Source organism: Sceloporus occidentalis, unplaced genomic scaffold (genome assembly GCF_023333645.1).
Source record: "Sceloporus occidentalis isolate IW3139 unplaced genomic scaffold, rSceOcc1.0.p SCAF_3, whole genome shotgun sequence".
Classification (NCBI taxonomy): domain Eukaryota; kingdom Metazoa; phylum Chordata; class Lepidosauria; order Squamata; family Phrynosomatidae; genus Sceloporus; species Sceloporus occidentalis.
In genome coordinates, this window is record NW_028316983.1 from 51,764,310 (window position 1) to 51,785,731 (window position 21,422).

The following is a 21,422-nucleotide window of genomic DNA, read 5'->3' on the forward strand; positions in this document are numbered from 1 at the left end:
CAGGAAGGATAAAATAGTGGCAGAAATTCTGCACAGAAATACACATGGTTTTTTGTGTGAAACTTCTGGGTGTTTGTGCAAAAAATAGTTTCCACACAGCTATAAGGTGTGTGTGTTTGTAGGTGGGTGGTGTGTGTAAGAGAGAGAGAGAGAGAGAGAGAGAGAGAGAGAGAGAGCTGTTTTCTACACAAAAAATTGCAATCTTCAACAACATCTTACCCAAAAGAACCTTTTGTTAAAAACAGCAGTCTTGAACAACAACAACAACAAAAAGGTTTTGTTGTGCAGTAACTTGTGCAATCACTGGTTTCTATATAAGGTTTTTGTTGAACAATATTTTTGTTCAAGTTTTTTTTTGTTCAAAGCTTTTATTGTGCATGATTGCCAGTTTTCAGATGGAAAGTAGCAACCTTACACACACACACAAACCATATATGGGTCTCTTAAAATGGTGTGTGTGTGTCCGCGTGCATGTGTGCACACAAACCATTGCAATGATCATACATACAAAAATGTGTATTTTGGTGCAGAATAATTTCCCAAAATGCTTTGGAAAGTATGAATACCAATTAAGAAGTGCACAGAAATGTTCATATTGAACAACTGTGAGCCTTTGATGTTTTTCAACAGCATTTCTCACCATCATTTATGCTGGTGAGTGCAACAGGTCAAAAACAACTGAAGGACAACAATGACACAATCCTGCTTTAATCATGGACAGCAGTAATGGTCAAAAAGAGCATATAATATAGCCTTCTCCAACCTGATAACCTGTAGAACTATTTTGGAGTACAGTGCCCACCTTTCCAGCCACCCTACTCAGTGTTGTACTGGTGGGAATTATATAAATTGTAGTCAATACATCCAGAAGGCACCAAGTGACAAAAAATGATGTACAGCAAAGCAATCTTGTTAATGGCATGGTCTGTTTAAAAAAGCATCTATCAGTCTCTGGTAGATATATTAGATGTGGCTTTGCATAGTCTTACAAGAATTCAAGCAGTGAATTGTAGAATGCTGGTGTGGGTAAATTAAATTAAGACTGATTTTTTGTTTGGCTGATACACACACACACACACACACACACACTGTTGTTGTTGTTGAGTGCCTCCATAATTAATAATATTAATAAGTCATTCATAATTAATAAGCCATTTTTTTTATTTATGGCTACCCTAAGGTGACCCTATCATAGGATTTTCTTGACAAGTTCCTTCAGAGCAGGTTTGCCATTGCCACCCTCTGAGGCTAAGAGAGTGTGACTTGCCCAAGGCCACCCAGTGGATTTTTATGCTTGAGTGGGGAAACAAACCCTGATCTCCACAGTCCTGGTCCAATGCGCAAATCACTCCACCATGCTGGTTATAGTGTGTGTGTGTGTGTGTGTGTACAAGTTGTCTCATCCGTAGGAAGCATTGTGCTTTCCACTTGATTTCTTTGGTGTGACATAATGCAGTAAGAAAAGAACCAATTCATCTTTCTATGATGTGTCGCAATGCAAAACATCAGCCTCTACTAATGGGAAATGGAAAAAAAAATGGCCTGAGGTACTGGAGAGGGTGTTTTCTACCTACAGTGATGTAGACCCATACTGTTCAAAACAATTTTGATGTTTTAGGAAGCTTATCATTGCTACTGTATGTGATGAAAAATGGCATGGCATCACCTTTACCTTTTCAGTCATGGTCCAACTGAAAATGGACAAATAAGAAAATATTATATCCTGAGTTTCACAGTCTACCAGATGTTTCTGACTGCCATGAGTAATTCTATCCAAGAATCTAGGAATCAGTGAGCTATTGTTGACTAATGTAGCATGTTCCAAATAGTGTCAATTTTTCAAATTGCTCTCCTGAGATTCTGTCTATAGCCATTTCAATCAGATGTTATGTCAATCTGTTTTGGGATCTGTCTACATAGAATTATCAAACAAATGATAATGATAATTGTGGTGGTGGTGGTGGTGATTTCTTGTGATAGGAGAGCTACATTTCTTTCCTTCCCCCTCCCACCTTGGTCTCAGATTAGTTCAGAAACAAGCCAAATTCCTATTTCCAAATTGCAAAATGAATCAGTTTATATATAGGTTTACCAAAATTTAGGTTAAGTTCATCTGTTGCTCTGTAAGTCCCCTTTCCCTTCCACCCACCCAGCCTCCTTTTTCAGTTATTCTATGCAATGGCCAATCCTTTTTTATGTTTTTGCAAAGGCATCAGTTCTGAAGGAAGAAAGGAAAGAATTCATTCATGTAGGTAACATACAGCAAGACACAAAGGCTTGCTGCTATTGACTGCATTCAGAGTGAAATTGTTGAAAAGTGTGTCATGATTATTTGCCAAGGGATTTGTCATATCTGAGGTGACGTGACATTGAGTCTCTCCTTCCTATGCCCCTGAAAGACTTTGCAGTAAATTCCTCCAACAAAAAAGTCCTTCTCTTCCTTTGAGTTATGATGATTAGGGCTGCAATGACTTCAGATGCATTGGAGGTAAATACCCCAGTTCAGAGATATCGAAATTGCCTCATAATCAGAAATTACTCAGATCCAAGGCAGTCCAAGGTGATGCAGGCTAGCCCTAAGGTTTAGATCTTCCCTACATGTTGCTATTTTTACCATTTTAGATCAGTCTGGCATCTTTTTGAGCCTCCCTCAAACTTCCTCAAAATACTGTAAGATGCAAAATGAATGGAAAACATCAGCCAACTAGAAGGAGGTGTAGATGCATGTCTCTAGATTTCATTTTTGCTCCCATTCCTTGTTAAGTTTCTGTTAAAAGTTCAAGCGTAGGGATAATTTCTTCTTTTAACTTGGTTTGGTGAAAATCCATTGCGTTTTTCTCAGTATTCCTAGAGTAACTGAACATTTAAATTAAGGACAAGTTTTGTGCACTCCTGGCAAATGGATGAACCCCATTAGACTGAGAGGGCAGAAACAACGATTGCTAAGTTTTTTGAGGGTTTTTCTGGTTATGTGGCCATGTTCTGGAAGAGTTTATTTCTGACGTTTCGCCAGCATCTGTAGCTGGCATCTTCAGAGAATGTTGGCATAGAAGAGAACTGGAGATACACACACACAAACACACTGTGTGACCCTGGATAGGGAGGAATTCCATGTTAATCTGTGTTTTGTTCTGTTGTTGAATGGCAAGGCCTCAGGGTGGGAAGATATGCAAAGGAGGATTAGTGTCTGCTAATTAGTGATCATTATCTGCTGGAAAGCCCCTGACCCTGGATGATTTCTCATTTGCATTTGCTGAGTCTTCATTTTGCTATTCTTCAGGATTGGTAGCAGGAACGTAGATAGATTTTGGGAAGGGGGGTCCAGTCTAAGTGCCACCATTATAATGGAGCTTGGGCGTGGTGGCATGCATCATTCATTGTATCTAACAGAAGAGGGGGTCCAGACCCCATAGACCCCCCCCCCCCCGGCTACATCCCTGCTGGTAGCCAAACTTTGTTTACTTTAAGGGTTTTTTCTTTCTGGTTGAAATTATCCAGATATTTATGGATTTCAGTGGCTTCTCTGTGCATTCTGACCTGATAATTGTTGGCACTGTCCAGGATTTCAGTGCTAGCAAACAGTATTTTATGCCCAGGATGGTTTATAACATGTTCTGCTACTGCTGATTTTTCCAGCAATACCAGAACATGTTATAAACCTGACTCAATCTGCAGTGTCTCTCATGTTTCTTGATCCATGCTTGTACACTGCATTTGGTGGTCCCTATGTAGACTTGTCCACAGCTGCAGGATATCCAGTAAACTCCTGCAGCTGTGAGAGGGTCTCACTTGTCCTTCGCTGAGTGCAGCATTTGCTGGATTTTCTTGGTAGTTTGTAAACCATTTGAATGTTGTGTTTCTTCACCAGTTTTCCTATTCTGCCTGTGACTCCTTTGATCTATGGTAAAAAATACCTTCCCTTTGGGTGGTTGTTTTCCTTTACTCCTGTGGTTTTTTCTAGGTCTGGCAGCTCTTCTGATGTCTGAGCTGGAGTAACCATTAGCCCGAGAGCCCAGTTTAGGTTTGCTTTTCAAAGTGTTCCATGTAAAAGTTTGGTATCACGGGGCTTAGAGGGCATCCCATTGCTACCTCTTCTCTCTGCTCATAGAATTCATTGTCCCACTGGAAATAGCTTGTGGTGAGGCAATGTTCGAACAGGGCTGGGAAGTGTCTCTGTAGAAGAGATGACTATGATGAAATTGCTGCAAGTATGAAAGGTTGCTGTAAGCAGATGAAAAAGATTCAGGCTAAGGGACCAAAGCTTAATGTGATGGTGAGGAGGCATCAGTTTTAAGAGAACATGATCTGCAAGGCTCTAGCATGTGTTTGCTCTTTGGATGGCCTGGAATTTAAGGTGGCCACATTAAATTATAATTTCCATCATGAGCTTTTCTGAGTAAATTTACAAGCATTAAAATGAATGTTTTGATCAATCCTTAAAATGCTGTACATTGCTGTACACTGCTTACAACACTACTAAATTACTAACTTACAGGGGCCATCAGCACTACACAGGACTGATGTTGTTTTACTCTAGTCCAAGGGGAAAGAAGACTGTCTGTTCATATTCTCCCAGATGGTTTCTAACAGTCAGCCGTGAGGGGTGGGGTAGTTCTTCCCTTTGAAAAAAATACCATCTCCCTACATGGAAGCAGGAATTACTATGCAAGTCCCCTGGACATACAAGGAGTTTAACTCACTTTAACTGTGGAGGCCATGGTTTAGAACTGGCAGACCATCCCCTGTGGGCTCTCTGCCCAAAAGCACTTGTATAAAACTTCTGTTCAGCTCATTCCCTTTCTGTCCACACCATAGGCCTGCTGTACATCCACGAAGCAAAAGGTTGGGGCTGTGTTTTTCAGAACTGTCAAGTTGTCATGCTATTAATCTCTCCCAGGCCAGGCAGCCTGCAAAATCCCCAGAGTGCAATGCAGAAGGTTCACCTATTGTTTGCAATGTTGAATCTTTCCAGGGAGGGACAATGTGTGCCAAGTCTACAGACTTTCATTTTTTAAAAGGGAAAGGGTACACTCTAGGTTTCACAACATCAAAGGTGCCTTATCTTGGCATGCAGCTCCTGAACTGTACCACAAGGAATTTTTCAATATACACAGTAATCTAACAACTTTGTAACCATTTCCAAAGGGCTGATTTTAACTCTTAAGGTGTAGCTTCCTTTACTGCTGATGTTTTTGGGCCAATTTATCTAGCTTCTCTAGTAATAAGAATGGAGAGAAATGCAACATCAATATTGTGTTGACTTCAAGTGGCTTGGAAAAGTTACTTTTTGCACTTCATAATTGTGCAGCCAGAGAAGGAAAATAAAATGGAGAAAAAGTAACTCTTTTTAGTTCTACCATTGTGGTTTAGCCATATTCTGTCTTTTGGAGTTGGAAGTGATTGTGGGGCTTCAGAGACAGCAAAGGGTAAGATATCAGCCACACGAAAATTTATTATGTGAAATGTGCAGGCATAAGTAGTTTGAATCTGAAACTATTTTCAAGCAGCCTTCAACATCTGATTTTTGGAAGGTGGGAGAAATAATTTGAATTTCAAGATCTCAAGCATGATATTGCTCTAATTTCATGGTCAGACTTACTAAAAGCTCAGTATTCGGTGAGAAGGATTTTAGTTGGGAATTTATTGTGCAGGAGGTGGAAACTGTTGTATTAGTGATGGGAATGTTGGGGTTACAGTCAGGGAGAGGTGGTCTAAAGCTCCCTTCTACACACACTTTTCAGTTCGAATGACATTTCCATCCCACACACCAAATATTAGCTATTTGCATTGACAAAAGGCAATATTGATCCACATCAGGGGCAGTCTTCCAAACGTTGTGGACTTACATTTCCCATCAAGCCAGAAAACATGGCAAGGAATTACAGAGGACCAAAGTTGCCCACCTTACTCTTGTGAAGTCTCTTCTGAATTTGTTAATGTAGACTTTGCTATAAAATGGCTATAACACATACTCAGGTAGCATTATTTCCCCCTTTCTTCCTTCATTTTATACCCCTCCTTTCTTTCACCAAGGGAACCAAATTAGTTTAGAAAATTTAAAAGAGACGTTGGCTAAAATGTTATATATTGTTATGTGCCTTCAAATTGTTATCAACTTATGGTAATAATAATAATAATTTGTTTTATTTATATACCGCTATTCCAAAGATCATAGCGGTGAACAGCAAGTAAGCTAATTAGCAAGTAAGCTAATTTGCCCCCAACAGTCTGGGTACTCATTTTAGCAACCTCGGAAGGATGCAAGCCTGAGTCGAGCTTGGGCCCTTTTTTTGCTGGTCTTGAACTCGCAACCTTGTGGTTTTGAGTGAATGGCTGCAGTACAGGCATTTAACCACTGCGCCACCAGGGCTCCTATGGTGACCCTAAGGTGGATGTATCACAGGCTTCTTTTGGCAAGATTTGTCCAGAGAGGGGTTTGCCATTGCCTTCCTCTGAGCCTGAGAGAGTGTGACTAGACCGTCTCCAGGATCACAGTCCAATGCCCAAATCATTACACTACACTGTCTCTCTTACAGAAGTTAAAAAACAAACAACAATATTATTAAAAGCAGATAGTTACAAACAGTTTGAAATACATTAAAAACATAATTAAAAACATACTGTACAGGATAAAAGTACCACTATCAATACTATTCCATCCTATGATTTTAAAAAATCAATCAACCTGCCAGCAGAAAGAGAGTAGGGAGGAAGAGAACTGGACCTCCTGAAAAAGGCAGTTCCCCAGCCTGAAAGTAGCCACTGAGAAGGCTCTCATCTGTGTCCTTACCATATATATTTGCCTATGAGGGTAGTGGGACCAAGAGAAAGCCCTCCTTTGAGGTTCTTAGACCTCAGACTGTATCGTATAAGGTGGTATGGGCTGCTGCCACACTGCAAAATTAATGCAGTTTGACATCACTTTAACTGTTATGACTCCATGCTAGGATTTGTGGTTTGTTGTGGCATTAGAGCTCTCTGAGAAAGAAAGCTAAAAATTTCATAAAACTACAAATTCCAGAATTGAACCATGGCAGTTTAAAAGGTGTCAAATTGCATTAATTCTGCAATGTAGATGCAGCCACAGTTTTTTTAGATAGGCTGGATAGTCAGACATTTCTGTCAGTCTCTCAGATATATCTGTCTGGTTGTTGTTGTTGTTGCTGCTGTAGTTGTGTGCCTTAAAGTCATTTCCAACTCATGGCTACCCTAATATCATAGGGTATTCTTGGCAATATTTGTTCAGAAGTGATTTACCATTGTCCCTGAGGTTGAGAGCATGTGACTTGCCCAAGTTCACTCAGTGGGTTTCATGGCTGAGTGGGGAATCGCACCCTGGGCTCCAGACTTGTAGTCCAACGCTCACGCACTATGCTGTGCTCACTCAATAGTCTGACTTAAAAATGAAAAAAGGGAATACAGTATAATGAACAGATTACAGTACAGTGCGCCCATGCCATACACAGGTGCATATACACAGGTTCCATCTTACACGGAAGCTGCATGGGGAGAAAAGCAATAGCGCGTGCCCACACTGCCATGCTGCTGCATGCACACATTCCATTGTTTCCAATGGGACACAAGCATACGCAGATTTTCCCTTACGTGGGGGGATCCAGAACGGATCCCCCGTGTAAGGGAAGGGCCCACTGTATAATGATCAGTTTATAGTCTTTGATTAATAAATGAGTGAAGAAAATATCCTATATGAAAAATAAGATGCAAAATAAGGCAGTAGCAAAACAATTGTTAAAGGACCAATTGTTGCAGTCCTTTAAAAAATATATAAACCTTATGGGGTGGCAGAGGGCAGAGAATCAAGTAAGCTGCCTGCAATGCAATATCTTTTGCAACAGAAAGGCCCTTCTCCTCAGATCTCCCTTCCAGACTTTTTTTTTGGGGGGGGGAAATAAAGCTAGGATTGTGATCCTAACGAAAACCTATAAGAAAAGATGACCAATAAATATTCATACTTGTTATTACCACACACAACAGGACCTTCCTTTATGTGGGGGACCCATTCCAGATCCCCCATCATAAGAGGAAATCTGCAAACAATGGGGTGCATGCTTGTGGCTTGGGGCAGTGTGCTTGCCATGGGCGCATGCACCATTTCTTTAATTGTCATGTGGCTTCCACATAAGCTGGAAGCCATGTATAGTGTGCCTGCATATGGCGTGGGTGCACTGTATTATTTTTTAAGAATGTTATTCATATTTAATTACCTATTGTCTGGAGAGACTATATTAAGTGACTTACAAATACTTATTCCATTATTTTTGTCATTCCATATTCTTAGATTGGTCTTTAATTCATCTCTGACTATATGTTTATATACTGTGACTTTAACATCTGAGAGTGTGATGTGCTGGACGCTTTTAAGGAAAAAGGGGGCAGTTGCTAGGTAGATGTAAATTGGTTGGCAGTCAGTGAAAGACAACAAAGATAGCAGCTCAGCAACTGAAATCAATGAAGCAATAATCATGTTTATAGAGCTGTAGCACTGGCAGTGTGTCTAAAGTTGAACAGAGTTTTGGAGTACACATTGCATTCTCTCAGCCAGCACATCTTATCTTCTTTCCTGTAAGCGTAGCTTGATATTCCGGTTTGCAAAAGTACATACAAGTTCCAGAATCAAAACATAGTCTATCAAATTTTCACTCCTTGACATTGAAAACTACCTAGTGATTATTCTCAACTTCTCTCATTACTGTTCACTTAATTAATTAATTTGTTCTTGTTACCATTTCATTTTTAGATGTCAGTGCCAAATTACAAATACTGTAATTGCAGTCTCTTTAGCTACAGATCTCAGACCACACTTCCCTAAATTAATATCAGTAATTTAATTGGGACTACTCATGAATTAGTGGCCAGCAGGTTATGATCTTTTGTCAGATTCAGCTTTCATTAATTCTGTTTAAAGCTTCTTGCAATGGTGTAACTCATGAATGACAGCAATTTATAATATCAGTAGGTATCTTCTTTTTCACCTATGATCTGAGTCGTACACATTCAGAGTTATTGTCTACCTGCCAGCATAAAATATTTTGGTGAAATTTGCATCATCTTGAATTTAGCAGCAAGGCAGATCTCCAGCTAATCAGAACTCAAGAGTGCAGAAGCTGCACTTGAAATCTACCAAGACTTCTGCAATTTTAGGATTCACAGAAAGGGGATAGATTGCAAATGTACAAAATAATTGCATTCCATCCCAGTGTGGAAAGTTAGCATGGAACTTAAAAAGAAGACAGAGGAGCAAAGTATGTACTTAATATATTTTATCTAAAAAGATGTTTTTAGAATGTAAATTTGGATATTGTTAAACAATCAAAATTACATCACAACATTTGGAAAAGTGCAAAATCTGTTGGATGGCAATTTCCACCCCAACATTCACCCAAGAGGTGTGGTTTAAGACAATTTATGCAGGAATTCACACAAACTGAATTCCTGAAACAACCTTAAAGACACTTACTTGTGAATCCCAGACTTATCTGCTGGAAACCCATCCAACCTTTAAACTTTCTGAATTTGTTATTGTTGTTGTTGCTGCCATATGCCTTCAAGGCATATTTGATTTATAGCAACCCTAAGGCAACCTATCATGGGAGTTTTCTTGGCAAGATTTGTTCAGAAGGTGTTTGCTATTGCATTCCTTGGAGGCTGAGAGTGTGTGACTTGCTCAAGGTCACCTAATGGTTTTCCATGGCTGGGCAGCAATTTGAACCCTTGTCTTCAGAGTCATAGTCCAGCACTCAAACCACTACATTACCAAACCAACTGTGTTTCCCTCTTATGGGTAGGATTGCAAAATAGCCAACACCCAGTGGAAAATTTCCCTCTAAGGTGGTAGTGTGGTGGAAATCCTCACTAGAAGCCTGGTATTGAGCAGAAAATTGGGAAACTGATACAAGCATTGGTATCTTCAGACAAAGAGAAGATGGATGACTTCCTCAAGCTTATCTTCTAATTATATTTCTCATGATGCAGTAGAAAAAGCTTCAGATCCTGGCTGGGTGTTTGTATCATCAGCAAGATTTAAAAAAAGAAAACTATTGTCTATGAAACAAATGTATGAATTCGAGTGTCATGGTTCACATTAATATAGGCCATGTTTATGTGTCTCCCTGAACACGTGTGGGTGAAAACTATAGATGAGAAGAGGGGCAGAGCTGTGAACGTCCACTCTTTCACCATTTGACCTTGCCATATTGAACATGGCGAAATGAAGGAACGTTGTATTCATATTTGCTTTTCCACAAACAAAATACCCCATACAATTAAGAACCTTTACAAAGTCTCCAGTTACATGGAGCATTCCACTTGCAATCAAGAAAGTACTTCAGACTTCATGTTCAACAAGAGGAGAGGTCAGTACTGAGGCGGCAAACAAGTATAGAGACTTAGGAGATGGAGACAAGGGCGCCATGGTACCACCCCTCTATCATTTTATAGCTCTCCCATTTTCACACAAATATCTGAACAGGGATCTAGTTTAAATAAACATGCATGTAGCAGTCGTCCACAATGATATTGATGCTCATCACAACATGATATCAAAGAAGCATTTCTTATGGTGGCCAGGAGATTGTTAATATGAGTTATTTTGGCCAGACACTACAATCCAAGAAGGGGTTCCCCCCTCCCCATCAGGAAGCAATTCAATTATTGTGAAGGATGACACCAGGGACAATATTAGGAGTCAGCACTGTTGAGCATTTGCTTTGACCTACACCACAGGAGCTGCTGGCCTTTTTCTGTTTCAGCCTGTTCACTTCTATCCTCAAAGCAAGTGAACAGGAGGAGGAAAAGGCAGAAGCTAAGAGCTGCTTTGTCAGAAGGGCCTACTCAAGGCATCTCACCCAAGAGCCTAGCAAAATCTGGAGTGAGCACTGGGAAATAGGAAGGGCAGGTATACATGCATTGCTGGAGTCATCAAGAACAGCAAAGTCTCACACTATTCACAATTCAAAGTGTCAAGATTCATAGAGCTTTCCTCTTCACAGTCAGTTTTAATCATGAATAAGATGGCAATGCTATGCACAATCACCTAAGAGCAAACTCCGCTTAATACAGTTGGATTTATTTCCAGGTAAGCATTCATTGCCTCTGCACTTGACCTTTGATTCAAGACAATGGAACAAATGAGTCATAACTATTTTAATTCCCGTTACTTTCAATAGGGTTCAGTTATAATGAAATTTAGCTGGATTTGGCCTTGTATTTTAAAAAAAAATCTAAGCAATTGCACAAATAAGCATAGCTAGTATACACAGTATGTATGAGCCTGTTCTTTCCAAAAGTCTAGCCATTTTCAGTGATACAGATTCCCAAGGGGCAGTCATTTAGTCTGTTGCAAATTTAGCCAACCAAATGTCAGGTACTTCTAATGATTCACAGATATACTGTGCATAAGACCAATTTATCATCTGTTCTTCCAAAGGTTCGATAATAAAGTGATACTATCAATCAGGTTGGGGGCCATTGTCCAGGATGGACAACTGCTTGTCAGCCACACTCTTCTGTTACTTTCAAATATGTTTTCTTAACAATATGTGTGTGTGTGTGTGTGATACAGAAAACTTGAATACTGTAATAATAGTATGGGGCCAGAGCAGGCACATTCTCTTTCTCCACCACTCTTGCTTTTTTACTTCTCACAAGCTGTGCTGCTGACATATCATGCTGCTGAATTTTGGTAACAGGGACTGGGAGAGTCTTAGGGGGTCTGAAGGACCAGCAGGGAAAAGGGCCTGGAATCACCTATGCAGCTCATGAGTTGCAATTTGCTTGCCTCCCTGTAAACAGATCTGGAAAATAGAGTAACTCCCCAATCCAGAAAATTTTGTTATGGTTAAATCCCATTGAAATAAATGAAAGTTAAGATAGGAGCTAAAAAGACCACCCCTTTGGAGCAGTGTCCCACTGCCCCTTTCCTTGCCGGATCAGGGCCGTAGCAAGTACATGCCATGGTCCTGATCTGGCAGTTTTCTGGCACTAAAAGAATGGCAAAATGCTGCTCCTTTTAGCACCAGCAAGAAGGCACCCTTGCCGCCGCAGCTGCAGCTTTTTGGTGCTCCTTTGGTGCAGCGCATTTAAATGCTGCACCAAAGCAGCATCGTGACATCCTCCACCATGTGATTGGGTGCACAGTGTGACACCGGTGTCAGGGCAGGGTCAGAATGTGCAGTGTGCAGATCCTACCCCCCACTCTGCCCCAAGGCCGATGTTAAATGCTGGTCTGTTCAGCCCATAGTTGCAGTTAATGCCATATTTGTTTTCTGAATTAATGCCACTGTTTTTCCAGAGACTCATGTCAGGGCAGAGTGTTCTTTTCTATTCAGAATCATCTCTTTTGGACAACTCCTTTCTCAGCATGAATAAGTTCTTTGGAACAAATGAAACAGGGGAAAATCAGCAATCCTTAAATCATAATGAATGTCTGTATGTATCAATGATGACTAGAGTCAGGGGCTGAATTGGAGTTCTTAAAAGATATGCATAAATGCTGTCTGAAAGTAACTAAAGGCCCTTGTGTTCTTGCCAGGCTAAAAACTGTCAAGAATTGTTCTTCCTTTAACAGTTAACAAGATGTTGCACAAGAAGACGGAAGGAAATGTGTGGTCTGCTGTCCAATCTGATCCTCTATGGGTAACAGATTGTACTACTGCCAGAGACTTTTGCTATGTAAGCTGTTAAAACCTGCTCCTTTTAGAACTGGGTAGGCATCATTCTTATGCTAAAACATGAAGCAGCTGATAAAGGAAGTGGCAGGATGAAGAATGTCAGGATGGAGTGATAATCTCTCTTCAAAGAGGCAAAATGCTAGTAATAAGGATGCAGGGAACGATATATGAGACCAAACAGTGCAGCCATGGAGGTGGGAACAGAAAGACTCAAGTCACTTCAAGCAACCCTCTGGCATCACCTTCCAGAGTAGGCTATGCATGGCAGCTGGTGGCTCTCAGCTGATGTCAGCAGAGTGAGAAGTCTGTTACCCAAGACACTCAGACATATTCCTGAAATAAAAACACCTTAGATAGTGCCTTTGGAGCCACTAGCCACCACAGCTGGCAGTTGATTTTACTGGATTGCCTGTGCTTTGCTGGTGTGCTTATATATTTCCTAGTGGGGTGTGTGGGATCTATTTTATAATGGATTAACAAGTATTGGGGATGTGGTGGCTTAGTGGTTAAGACATCAGTTTTGACAATCGGAAAATTGGAAAGTTAGCAGTTCAAGGCCCAGGTGCTGCATGATGAGGTGAGCTCCCATCACTAATCCCAGTTTCTGCCAATTTAACAGTTTGAAAGGATGCAAATGCAAGTAGATAAATAGGTACCACTTTGGTGAGAAGGTAACAGCGTTCAGTGCAGTCTTGCTGGCCACATGACCACCAGAGCAGTCCTCGCACAACACTGGGTCTTTGGCTTAGTAATGGAGATGAGCACCACCCTCTGTAGTCGGTTACAACTAGACATTCATGTCAAGGGACTATCTTTAGCTTTTACCTTAACAAGTATTGAGCCACAGCTACTTTTCATTGGACTGTGACAGAAAGGACAGTGAACAGTCTCCATAAGGCAGGTTCAAACTGGTAAAAGAGGTAAGAAAAAGTTTTATGCTTTTCCATAGAAATGCAGATACTTTACTTGTGGAGCATCATTCTAGGTCTCAAAATATCTCTGAATTGAATTTAGCTGCAGCTAGTAGTGAAGTTACTTTTTTAAAAAATAAAAAAATGAACCTAACAGCATAGGACAATACATTCTATTATTGGACGGCTCAGATATGCCAGTGTTTAATATATTATGACACTGCTAAAGAGAGTTTTGCAAAGCTCAAGTGCACTGAATCAATGCATCTGATGGCAGGATTCCAGATACAGTCTCTGTGTTGATCTTCATAGTGACTGTTATTAATCCAGGTAGATTAACCAAATGACCCCAGGAGACACAAAGGCCAATGGAGTGCACATCCAGTCATTTCTCAAACATTATAGGAATGGATTTGTTGTTTTGATTGATGGGTGGTGTGAGCAGGCTTCCTTACTTTTCCTGGAAGCATACCAGGGGAAGGCCATAAAGGGCACCACCTCCTCCTCATCCAAGTCCTCACCAGTAAAGACTGTGTAGGAGTACAGGAGGAATTGAGAGAAGGAAGCCAGACAGGTAATTTACTCCTAGCTGACTCAGGAGCTCCCTCACTACAGTGTGGTGGTGGTTCAAAAATCATCCTTCTGCCCTGGGTGCAAAATATTGAGGTTGGACCTCAAGAGCTTAATCAGAGGAATGGAACAAGAGGTGTGTTGTATGGACCATCCAAAGAAACTCCTGGTCAAATCACAATAAGTACAGCCAAATCTCAGGGGTTTTGTCCAGGCTGGATGAGCTCTGAATTAGCCAGAAACTGAAACTGGCTTTTGCTCCTCATAGAATCATAGAGTCGGAAGAGATCTCAAAGGTTATCATGTCTAACCCCCTGCCTTGTAGGCATACACAATGAAAGCATCCCTGACAGATGGCCATCCAGCCTCTGTTTAAAAACCTCCAAAGAAGAAGGATCCACTATAGTCCAGGGCAGCATATTTTACTGTCAAACAGCTCTTACTGCCAGGAATTTCTTCCTAACATTGAGCTGGAATCTCTTTTCCTGTAGTTTGTATCCATTGCTCCAAGTCCTGTTCTCTGGATCCTCAGTGCTCAAATCAGTTATGTGACACTAAGAAACTCATATTGAAAATGAGACATTGGTTGTTAAAAATGTCCAAGATTAAGATCAATTTAATTGAAAGCTAGTAGCAGAGGAAGAAATATTTTCTAGATGGCTGACTGGTTTAATGAACACAGATGATTAAATAAATAACAAGGCAATAAAGTTATATAGCAGCATCCAATCTAGAAACAGAATTGTCAGCACCAATTTTATTGCAGGGAAGGTTATTTTTCAATCACTTTTTGCAAGCATACCATTTTTAAATGAAACAGGAAGTGTGGGGTTTGCAGGGTGGAAAGGGATGCCATGGCATTCTCATGCAGCAGGTTGGCTCTCAGTAGTATGAAATATCAAAATGCACAGAGACTGGTAAGAGAAATAGATGCAAGGCAGTTTGGAGGGAAATCTCCTGAGCTGTACAGGCTGCATACAAAAAGCCCACAGTCTACTAACTGGATTGTTCAATTTTGGGCAGAAAACAGGTGCTGCTCAATGGAAGAAACATATGTATCAAAGATGGGTAGTTTATATGACACTTGCCAGACTGATAGCAGGCACTTGTCTTGGTTCACTTGGAGTGAAATGCCAAATAATATGCTTTCATTTAGCCACCAATGAAATATCATATTAAGAGGTTGAAGAGAAGAAGGAAATAACAGATGTATAAATTTCAACATCAAGTTACAAAGGATGAGCATCTTGTGACCTTGAGAAACTTTATTTGCACTAGAACTGCCCAAACCCTATTAGGCATATAGGCACTGTTAAACACAGGCTTTTGTGACCCAGTCAGAGTAGTTATGACATGATCCATATGAAGTGTGTGCGTGTGTGAGCATCTCTTTCATTCATACACACACACGGTGAATCCCCACGCATGCTAAAGATAGCTCCATGTTTTAAAATAACAATGGCCAGACTAGATGGAAGTTAATTTGCATTTTGTAGTCATTTATTTATCTAGTGCTTTGTAGATTAGTAAAATTAGCTGCTAAAAAAGTAACTAGAATCCCCTTCCAAACCTAGAACAGGGGTAGGGAACCTTTGGCTTTCAGTTATTATGGCCTACAAAACCCATCCAATCCAAAAGGATTGTGAGGGTTGTAAACATAAACATTTAGAGGACTGAAGGTTTCCCATCCTGATGTTTAACCAGGATGGATGAAATGATAAATTTCAATTATTTGGTGCCAATTGAGATATTGTCTGGCTTTTGCCACCTTTGTCTTCAGTCCTCATGTGGCCAAGAGGGAATGGAATCTCTATCTGCTTCAACACTTCCTCCATACCACCTCAAATACCATCCTTATGTAAACATCTAAAACTAGATGCAGACTCATGGTTCTGACCTAAATAGATCAACTAATAACTCTGACATGACTCTTTTAGTCTCTTGTATGATATTGAACAACTTTGCCTGATGAAAAGCTAGTGAGCTTCAAATGTTTGCATATTTTGCACCTAATAAAAGTATCACTGCAGTTTGAACTTTGGAATTCGTTGTACTGTACCCTGCAACATGGTTCATTGCCCATGAATAATAATAGCAGCAGTAGTAACAACAACAGAGCTCTGATATTTTTTGTAAAACTAATTCTCAGCGCAAGCCACCACACTGCTGTAAAATAATTCTGCTGGTTAAAATCTGTCCTTATAATATTACCCGGGAAAATATATTTTCAACAGGCACTTCTGCATTCACTCCAGAAGGTATGCCTATTGTGTCAAAAACAATGAAAAATCTTGTGGTACCCTTAGCTGCTACCAAAATAATTGTATCAAAAGCCTTTGTCAACCAATTCCATCTCAACAGCTGCTGAAAATATCCTGAGAGTACCATATACTTTTCTAGAGATAGATATCAAAAGGGAAAAGGTAGTAAAATCATTGAGCCAAAGAGCCTTGATATGCAACAGGTAGTAGCAGCCTGTTACATTTCTGTGAGAAGTTAAATGCATATGGAGATGAAAGTCATAGATCTGCTGAAACATTTGTACCAGATACACACAAATTGGTACAACCTATGAAACAGTAATAGACAAGCAGCAAGCAATCAAAAATGGAAAACAGTTATGTTTATTCCAGGGTATGCAAAAATCAGCAGATGGGGACAGTTTCCCCCACCATCCAAAATTGGGTGTGGGAGGAATTTGGTCAGACAGCATATTTTGTACTGATCATGAAAGACCGACAACTGCTTCTAGTGGAAATAAGCATGTACTAGTGGTTTGACTGTTGGATTACAGTTTTGGAGACCAAGGTTTGATTCCTCATTCAGCCATGGAAACCAACTGGGTGACTTGGGTGAATCACACACTCTCAGAACCAGGGAAGGTGCAGTCATGCTGGCCACATGACCTCCAGAGCAGTCCTTGGACAATGCTTAGTAACGGAGATGAACACCGCCCACTACAGGAGCCCTGGTGGCACAGTGGTTAAATGCCTGTACTGTAGCCACTCACTCAAAACCATAAGGTTGTGAGTTCAAGACCAGAAAAATGGCTCAAGCTTGATTCAGGCTTGCATCCTTCCAAGGAGGTTGCTAAAATGAATACCCAGATTGTTGGGGGCAAATCAGCTTACAGTTGTAATCCGCTTAGACACTGCTCAGGTGGTATGAAGCGGTATATAAATGAAGCTTGTTTGTTTTGTTTACAGTCGTTGACAACCAGATATTCATTTTTACCTTTACCTTTTTACCGAGATTTGCTTAAGTATCACCATAAGCCAGAAACAACTTGAAGGCACACAGCATCATCAGCAACAACAACCACAACAACAAGCCCTTTCAAGAGGAGCAACAACAAAGCATACCATGGAACCTGAAAGAGTAACCAATTTATTTTTTGCATGAGAACTCCATCGATGTACAGAATCATTGCTTCTTGCAGGAATCTTCTGCCATCTTGTGGTCATTTGTTTCCAAATTTGTTTCATAGTGTTATGTTGATAGTGGGATAGCAGATAGTTCAGAAGAAGGCACTGGCAAAACCACTTCTGAGTATGCCTTGCCTGAGAAAACCTTATTAAATTCATAGGATTGGGACACACACACCAAGGATGAAGCTTATGGGAAAATGGCATTATAAGAAAATCAGCAACTCACGTGGGCATTACCACTGTGTTGAAATGGCTCAGAGATCAACATTCCCATAACTGCAAGCAAAGCATTTTAGATACAGGAAGTTCTGCTTGACTTTTCTAAAATTCCTCCTTGGGGAGTTAAGAAATACTGCAAAATGGAAACATAGGGAGACGAGCCCTGAGAATATTGTCCCTTGTTCATTAATAAGGGGAAATGAATCAAAGGAATAAACATTCAGTTATGTTTTAGCAAAATATCCAGAGAAGTCAGGCTGAGTAATTGCAACTGGAGTGGGGAGGAGGAACGAAGACCAGTTTGAACCTAACAACCTACCACCCCTCCTGGACTACATCAGTATATTTGGGTGAAGTGATGGTGATGCCTTATTATTTCTGCTTGTCATTTTAGCTGATTTTTGGCTGGGATTTTTTAATATTTTTTTTATTTTTATTTTTTGCTCTTTCGAGGTTTTTTTTCCCCAGGGGAAGCTTTGTGTGTGAATGTATATGTCCTTTATTTACCAAGACCAGGGAAGTGGGAAGGCAAAGAAAGCAATTACTGTCCAGTTTTTTGCATTGTTGGAAGGAATGAGGTTTCCTTTACCTGCTTAGAAAGGGAGTGTGACAGAGAGGAAGAAACTGGAATCTTGGAGGTTTGGTGTGGCTGAAAGAAATGCTTTCTTCACTTGGCAAATCTGCTGGAGCTGGCACCATCGGGAGATGTTTTGCCTCCCTCCACCCACCATGTGCCTTCTTCAACTTGGGAAGCCAGCTGGAAGAGGCACTACAGAAGAGCACAGTTCTTACCATATGCTCTTTGTCTGTACTTCTGAAGAGGAACTGTCATCTAACAGTAAGCCATCTTTCCCCTGTCAAGCCCCCTTGGGACCAGAGTTGCTGCCTCTTCTAGTCCAACTGAACAGCATCCACATTTCTCTATTGGGAAAACGTATACTCCAACGCTATTTAAAATTTGAAATGGATTGAGTAAAATTCCTAACTTTGTGACCACTTCAGCTCCATCAAAGTGCATCCCATGGTCTCCAACCATTCCTAACAAACAGCTCTTCCAATTTACCTCACAAATCCTGTAAAGGGATGTGAATCAAGATTGCTTGTACATACAGCTTTCAAGCAGCACTCCCACCCCTCTTACATTCTGTGTTAGTAGTCTTAGGAACGTAGCCATTCACAGCCCTCTCTTCTACCTTCTTCACTTCCAAAGGATTTTAACAAAGCTTATAATTGCATTTACTGATCCATTTCTAAAGACAAGTGCTAATCCAATCAGATTTTAATGAACGGTTAACATTGGTACTGGTGATGATATTTATTTCCATTTGTCCTGCTTTTCTGCTGCATGCAACTTCCCAATCTGCAATGTACATTGCCATGTACTCACAGTTTCATCATAACTGGCATCTCTACACTGGATCAACCCTAGTAACTCTAATGTTTCACAAAGCAGAAAGGCAGAAATATCAAAGTAAAGTATCAGTAAATTTTGTATAGTCCCTGATTTCTGTCAATTAGTTCAGTCTAGGATACTTTTGTCCAGTCACTTAGAATGGAGGCAGGTCACAATCAACAAGATAATATTAGTCTGCTGGTCACAACATAAATCTCTGCCCATGTACTTAACTGCTGATAGTCCAGGAAGAGGTGAAGTCTGTTTCTTCCTCCTCAGGAGCTGAAGGGTATCTTGAAAGCTCCCATGCACAGCTTTGCCCTGGACCACTGACTGGCACTATCTGGTTGTCCTTGCCCACACAGGAATGAAGAAGCATCCTGCCCTCTACTCTTGGACAAGGGTAAAAGGCTGTTCTTTCTTTTCTGGGTGCACAAGTACATCAAGGCAGTATCCAAGCACACCCCTACAGCCAGTCAGTGGTAGGAGTATGTGGAGTTATGCCTCAGAACCATCCATCTGCCTTTCATTTCCAGGGCAAAGGTATTGCACTAAAAGTGACTTTGTGAAATGTTCAAGAATGTTTTCATGCTGGCATTACCAGGGGCTACAATAGTATAAGTCACCAAACAAAATTTGCTCAGTAAGTATAATGAAATAGGACACAGCCTTATTAAGCTGATTAAATAAATCTGTGCTGAGGAAATGATAGTTAGCTACAGAAATCCTATTCTTCAAGTGACCGTTGAGAGGCTTTCACTACCAGCTTGCAAAGATACCTGAGTTCCAACTCCAAGGGAAGCAGCTGCATTCTCAATCCTTGACCCAATCAGATCCCCAAACACTGTATGCAGTACCAAGATTGTCCAGCCCCTAGATTCAATGTGACAATCCAAGCCAAAGGTTCACTGTCATTCCACAGTCCTTCACACCAACCATGATGTGGCTGGATGAGCTAACCTTTATCCTGCTGATGGTCCACATTATTCACCCACTAAAAGAAGCTGAAATACTTATAGTGGGCCCTTGGTGAGAGTTGAAGTCCAAAACACCTGAAAGACCAAAGTTTGGAAATGGCTACTCAAAAGCAATGCTACTCAGAATGATGGGCTGGTGTTTGCCCTTAAATCATTGGCAGCAGGTCTGTGGCATGTTTCCAAGTAGGAAAGAAACTACTGAAGCAAATGGATACAAACAAGTTACCATTCCATGGCGCATGTGGAGTGGGGACTGCAGTTCCATCACATCAGATAGCTAGAAAAACATTGCTCCAGAGTCTGGTGGGCCTCATTACTCTATTCCAATGGTCATGCCATAATGCCATGGCAGCTATTTTTATGGATCAGAAGTGATATTTTATCACATATGATCACTTTTGGGCCATTTAGGGGGAACCCTTGCTGTTTCAGGGGGGGTGAAAGAGCAATAAAAAGCATTTGCTGAGTATTTCAAATTAGTTTTGAGTCACCTTTTTTGGTTTGGCTGGGGGAAAAATCCATGTGAAAATTATTTTGAAGGGGCTTGTGGGGTTTTGGCAGGGGTCCAAAGGACCACATTGGAACCCATTCTGTCAAGGACTACTTGTGCCTTGTGGGCTGCACAATCTCCCCTCTACTCTGGAGTAAAAACATTTGAGAATTTTAAGCTGCACAATGTGTTTAAAGTTTCATGCACCAGACTTTAAGGCTCTCTAATACAAATACAGAGGGTCTTTTCTTATTTTCCCTCAGGAAAGGGAGCAGAATGCTGGGTGCTGTTCTGTTTATTCTCACAGCAGGCAGTTTGAGTTGAACCTGACTGACAGAAATGAATCCTTTATCATTTCCCTTGAGGAATGGAGGGAACAATCCTGATGACATGATACTCAGCACTTCAGAAATACTGTCATTTCCCCAGTTGAAGTGTCCTAAGACCTATTTGGTTTAAACAACTCTCCTTTCATTTTTAGCCATTTTTCTTTCCGAAGTAGCCAAATCTTTAATCTTCCCTGTTGAAATTCCCTCAGTTTGAAATGTGTTCTGATTTAACTGATGTGGTGCAAGGTTCCTCCTTGTGGGGTTTGATGTGGGGTACATGGCACGGCACCTGAGAAGTTCATCTCGGCTTGTATACATTTGAGCTTTGCATGGTATTATAGACTGTGCATCGTATATATTTTATGCCCTTTGGCCTTATTGCTTATGCTTTGCTTCAGGGTAGGGATATTTAGAGT